Genomic DNA, 7,103 nt, shown 5'->3' on the forward strand with positions numbered 1-7,103 from the left:
GTCTTATAGCTGTCGCTTATACACATCTAGATGTGTATAAGAGACAGACCATATATAGGCACATCATGACTATATATGGGCATATAACAGTTTTTTGTTAAATGAAATTTGATAGTCTGCACTGAGCCTTTGATATTATCAACCACAAATCTATGTTATCTCTGCACCTGCTCATTTTATCACTGCATTATCACTTGTTATCACTACACCAGTGATAACAAGTGATATGCAGTGATGTTATCACTGCATTATCACTTGCATTTCACTACATATGTGGCATTGATTATGGTTGTGATTAAGCTTTGTCTACGCTAACAAATTTTATGTGACAAAAAAAATGTGATGTGCCCATATATGGGTACGATGACGTCATATCTTATATTATCAAATTGTATCAAAAAAATGTTGAACGTGTTCAACTCTATGTTCCATCACATTTTATGTGACCCTTTTTTTTAGATGAAATTTGATAGTGTAGACAAAGCTTTACATTTGTTATGGGCATGACCTAACTTCCTGAGTCCCACGTTGGAAGAAATTTCTTCTGGGACATTTGGTTAAAATGAGCTTTCTTGGCATAATTAATGTGATGATGGTTACACATCAGCACTCACTTCTGCGAGACAATTGATATTAAAGTAGTAAGGATATGCAAATATCATGAATTTGCGGGAGATGGGTTGTTTTCCTTGAGATTCTTGCTTGCCTGGGGGAATGCAGTAGGCTGTCCCAATTTCTGGGAGACTTCCGCAACGTCCGGGAGACTGAGACTCCTGTCACTTTACTTTTATATCACATATCTAATTTTATAAATAATTGTTTAAATAGCAAAATATAGTTTTAGTTAATTTCATATTTGTTTCTCAAACAAATTTACAATTATTGTCTATCTCTATCTATCATTTTAGACAAATCAAACAGAAAAGTAGCTTTGAAAATAAAGTTAGAAAATATATCAAGCTAGGAGAATTATCAGAGCCACTAACCTGCCTAAATTTAGCAGAATACTAATATGATATAGAATATCTTGTTTAACATTATATTATGTTAATATATTTTTTGAGTGGACAAATACTTGAAGAAAATATAGTATCATGTAACATTCGCTTATTTCTAGATTTTCAGTTGGCAACTGAAATCCTTAAAGTATTTTAAGTACTGGAAAAATTTTATCTGGTTATCTTGATATAATACTACCACTTAAATTGCTATTTCTTATTGGTTGATCCAATGAAAATTAAATAGTATTTTAACACCTCTTTGCCAGTTCTGCCTACAACAGATTGACATTTATGGCTAACTCCTTTCTGAAGGTACTTGCCACCAACTAAAAATTGTTTCCAAATTCCTCATTCATCCTTGTGGAGGGGCGTGTGTGCCCCCCCCCCATCCCCTAGATACACCACTGCTCGGTGTTCACTTCCTCATCTCATTATTCTTCACTTTGTCCATACTGTATCATTAAGTTAATAATTAACTGTCATTAATAATAAAATTCTTCCACACTCTCTATTAGTCAATTCATTTGTAATCTTGTTTTTAATTTGTTACCAATAAACTGCCACAACCAACCCTAGCCATTTAACCTCACTACCTGAAAATTGAATCTTGTTAATGTTATATACATGTTGTTTTATGATGTAGGCCCATAGAGATATAATATCTCCATGGCAGGCCTGAGCCTATTGTTTGTTGTATGTGAATGTAGCAGATTGTGGAATCAAGGTGGCTGATGCAGCAAATTTAAAAAAATTAAAATTATATAATTATGCAAATATTGTGTATTGTTCGCAATGTTATTCAATGTTTACTGTATTATTGGGTAGTTAGGTCTATATTTTGCAAATACTACAGCCTAAACTTATTTACCTACACTCGTCAGTTTCATAACTACAATACACACACAGCACACATTCATGTTCACAAGAAATCTTCATGTTTCTGTAACTTTCTTATGGACTTTTCCAACAAGCTCTGCCCCTTAGATACGGTTGCTAAGGTCCCACTTTACAACAGCTGTTCTGATTGGTCAGTTGTTAAGTTTGATTGACAGTCCGGAATCTATTCTACGTTATTGTAAAAGATTTTTGTATCACTGTTGAACACGTCCATGCAGAGGGTTTTTTTTTGTTTTTTTTTAACATGCACAAGTTCTTGTTATTACAGGTTTATTACGTCACTCAGGCGCGTGTCACCACACAGATCCACATTGTTATCACTACGCAGGTTCATTTTATCACCGCACTCAGTTTCTTGTATCACTAGATTAAATTCAATGTACAAGCTGATGATATCACAAGCCCATTTAACTTTTGTGAACGTGGTTGGGTTGTATACAATGTATAGAAAATGACGGTAACACAAAGTTCACAACATAAATTATTCAAAAACAATTATAAATACATAATATATATTGTACTGGTACGTATACTACACACACAAAAAAACAAACAAACAAACAAACAAAAACAAGTTGAATATTAATTATACTAAACTGTGTTTACGTTATTATTGTTCAGTTCATTGGACTGGAAAGTCCATGTAAACAAGTCCAATTCCACATTTACAGCCCCGTAACCATGCCCCTATTAATTTGTTGGCCCCTTGCTCAAATCAAAGATAGGCCTATGTAAATAATTAAAACTGAAAGCAAAAATTATTTTTTCATAATAAGAAAAACAGTATTGGTGGAAAATATGGTTTATATTTTTATAACAACAAAAAAATTATTGGGAAAAAATACAGTCAAGATTGAACACATATCATAATGGTATCATCCAAAGATTTGTAAGAGTATAATCTGTAAGAAAATTATGAGTGTTCAGGGGCGGATCCAGAGATGTCCAAAAGGGGGGGGGGGGGCCGAAATGATCGAGACAACAATGTCCTACGGGATCCGGGGGCATGCCCCGCGAAATTTGTGTGTTCTAGACGCCCGAAAATAACATTTGAAGCGTTCTGGGCTATCATTTTTTTCTTTTTCTTTCTTTTTTCTTTCTTTTTTCTTTTTTTTTACTTCCCAAAAGGGTGGACCGGGGCCGGGCCGCGCCCCCCCCCCCCTAAATCCTCCCCTGGTGTTTCCCTGTTGGTATTTGCTTAAATGATACCTCGGCTAGATACATATTCACTTTAATGAGTGATTATTATTCTGGCCCTGGCCCCAACCTCTAGACTAGGAAATAAGGAATGTTGTCCGAGGAGAGTTTGTACTTCAAGGAGGCACAGTCTTATAGCAAACATTAAAAATAGCAGAAGATAGAGCAGCTTCCCAATATAGTGAAACATCTGTTCAAAAGGCATTGTGGGTACACGGAGAGCAACTTTACTGCAACCGCGCGGCGGCGCTATATAAAAATAATAAAGGCGCTGCTCTTGTTCGCTTGTTTCCTTTAGTTTCTCCACTTAGTAAAATGTTCAAGTTTTACTGCAACCACAGGAGGGCGAATGTTCCATCAATTTTACGAGGAGCAGCTCATTCTTCTGCTATATAGTTCTTTGCTTACCTAAATAGTTACTGCTCTCTATGATATTCCGAGATGTTTTAATCTATAGATATTTCATGAATATTTGCTGTATCTAGATAAACCATATTCCAATCCTCAAGATGTGGCCGGGACAATCTCAAATTCGTGCCAATACATTCCTGAAAGAATCTAGATGTTTTTTGGAGAATTAAAAAAATAAACTACTTTTATACGCTGTCCCAACCTTGGAATCTGAAGTGGGTGTTGACTCCTTGAGACTCCTACTTTCCCATACTTTTTCACAATTTTGCAAAAAAAGAAAATTTTTTTTTAAATAAAAAATAAAAAATAAATATTTAATCTGCTTAAAATTTATTTCAAAAAAAGTCAAATTAAGACATAGAAATTTTTAACAGTGCTATATCAGGCACCCCTGAATTTTGTCCATCTCACCAGCTTCAACCATTAATATTTTTTGTCTGAGAATGTTATTTCCGGCATTTAAAGCTGCATCCATCCTTAATTATTTTCGCCTCACCCCCAGACATGGTGGGCTGAGGCTGGTACTCACCTCTCTCTTATTTACTTACTTGATTCTTGATGCTTGATAGTTAGGCCCTCTTGTCCAGTGGAAGGGCCCTCAACTTCTCTTTAAAGTATATAGTTACTCTTTGTGCAAAAACGACTTCTGGAAGTTGGTTCCATTGGTTTGTAACTCTATTACTGAAGAATTGTTTGGCCACGTCTGTTCGCATCTTCTCTTTGTATAATTTTTTAGAATGACCCCTTATGCCTCTTTTGGGTGACTTCTGAAAAGACTTTCGACCGTATAGGCATGTAACAATGTGTTAGATGCTTATTTATAGGTCTCGATTAAATCGGTCTCTTTTCTTCTTTCCACCAAGGAACGGATTTTTCAGAAGACAGAGTTTCAAGTAATGTGTTTCTGCACTCTCTCTAAACGGTTAATTAATATTTTTTTACTATTGGGTTCCAGATGACTGAACCATACTCCAAAATAGGGCGAATAATCGATTTATAGTAAGATTTTCTTCATTAAATTGGGAAAATCATCGTTTTATCGAATGCACAAGAAGTTACCGATATTTGATGAACGACATAATGTGAAATTAAGACAATATTAGAATAAATATTTTGAGTCTCTGAGAATGCAATTTTATTTTTTTTACATCATTGTTTTTTGGTGCGTGCAGACTTTCTTGTACTGTATTTGCCATTTTCTTTAAAATCTGAGACATTTTGAAAGGCATAATTTTTTAAAGAGTGCTTTTTTAATTATCATTATCATCATTATCTTTTATCTTTAATATTATTATTATTATTATTATTATTATTATTATTATTATTATTATTATTATTATTATTATTATTATTATTAAAACGAAACAGTGACCGTCTCTGGCAAAACCCTCCGTTTGTAGGAAAAACAGAATTAAGGTTTGGGTGTTTTTAGATTCTGCAAGTAGTTTTTAAAATCATTATTTGATGGAAATTAGCTAAGTATTAGCAAAGTTATGAATATTTATTTCTTTAGATATCAGCCATGTAGGTTTTAAGAAAACAGCTTCCACGATTCCAAAGGTTTATTAAGAATGTTTTGTATTTTAAATATAATTTTAATATAATTTTCAGTTAGATTAAGTGATTGATATTTTACAGAAATTTTCTTAATATATCTTATTTCTAAATTATGTATGCAAACACATGAAAATGTTCAAAATTCTGATTCTCGAACGTTTTGGGTGCTTGTGGGAAATTGTTAAAAAATGCGACAAACGGAGGGTTTGCCTTGGTCTGACACCGGACAAAAGTTGTCCGGTGTAATCTGAGATGGCTACGTCATATCAGCATGCGATTTGATTAGCTGAGACTGGAAGGCTAGGCAACTTGGATGGATGCCACCATTTACATCCATGGCTATTTATGTACTTCAAGAGTATTTTGTAAGTTGGGGTCTTTTTTCTTCTAATATCTTTAATATGTACAACAGATAGTATATCATTTACATTTTTGTAAGCTATTGAAAGTGGTTATGATAATTAAGCCTAGAAAGTGGCCTTGTTCGTCTACTTTTATACTAGTGTACGCGTAGGCCTAGGCCTAGGCATATTGCTCTAGCCTGTGCATTTGTGTGAGGTGTCGTGTCCATGGTTGACACGTGGTCTAGCATAGCTTAGTTGCGTATGGAGGGCTTAGCGCCTGGACCAGGGTGGGCCTAGCTTAAGCTCCCTTTTTTTGTGAGTGTCTTTTATCTTTATCTTTAACCATGGTTTAAGGTATTTAAATGGATGCTACTTATGTTGGTCATTGTCGCATTTATTAAGTGAAGGTGGAATGAGCCAAGTCTGATATTTGCCAAAAAATGTGTTACATAATACTTGAATGACCCCCAATATTATGGCACCTCTGAATATCCGTAAGCAATGGACAAAATTGGTTTAGACAACATGGAACTTTAGACAATCCATTTCATTTCGAATTGCAGAATGCTGAATAGGCCTAGGCTTACATTCTGACCTGTGGTGGCGCTATCAGGTGTGGGGGTGGGGTAAGGTGGGGGAGGGCCAGGGAGAATGCATTTTCTTCTCCGTTGGATAGGCCTGGACCCCCTGTTGTCCGTCGCACGACTAGGTCGTCGGATCAAAAATTAAAAAAATAAATTTGCCTGTCCAAATAATGTTTATTTGACTGCCAATCCCTAATAATTGTGGTCTAAAAGCACATTTAGGACGATAATAATCCATAAAATTAAAAACTCTCCCCGTGTATTGAGTTTACAAATACTAGTACTTTGAAAAACATTTTCTTTAAATGAACATAAATTATAGCAAAATAAATGCGAATCGCTTTCCGGAATAGTAAGTAATATGTGTTTGGCTGGGCAGGGATTATCAGTAAGGGGATAACGACCAAATTGAGAGGGTGCTGGGTAGGGTGGGGAAAGTAACTGGTTGATGTGTGCAGACTCTTGACTCATTCTATCACAAAAAGCTTGCAAATTTGTTTCAGGCTATAATTGTAGGACACAAAACATCTGCTCGTCTGCCGACATTGTTGTAGGCACCGTTATTGTTAAAAGTAGTAGTATGAGGACAGTGAATAGCATATGCACCGTTACAGCTGACATTTTTTATTCCTTGTTTTGAGAACTTTTTTTTTTGAAGATCATCAGAGGAGGTCAGAAAAATAATAAAATTAAAATTTTGTTTTCTTATTTAGCAAATAGTTTTGCCAAAAACATCCAGACGGAGGAGAAAATAAAAATAAAATTTTATTGGTGAATGTAAACAGTGTAGAAATTAAATTTATATAAATTTATGTTGTCTTTGGCGATTTCAAGGCAGCAGAGGGCGTAATAACAATAAAGAAAAACTTTTTATTTTTTTCTGAAATTTCAATTTTCTTGTGGCAACGGGTACGCTACTGTAATTGACCAAAAATAAATATTTTTGTTTTTTTTTCGAAATCATTATTTGTGGGTTGTGGGTTCGCTAAACAAAGCCGGTAGCCTTGAGCATTATAATTTCCAGTATTTTGGACAATAAAGAAGTCTGTATCTATAGACTCAAAGGTACGCCACTGTGAGTACTGGACACTTTGCAGGTCTAGATATGCAGC

Source organism: Anneissia japonica, unplaced genomic scaffold (assembly GCF_011630105.1).
Source record: "Anneissia japonica isolate Jap-2015-1 unplaced genomic scaffold, ASM1163010v1 scaffold4031_len268452_cov156, whole genome shotgun sequence".
NCBI lineage: Eukaryota > Metazoa > Echinodermata > Crinoidea > Comatulida > Comatulidae > Anneissia > Anneissia japonica.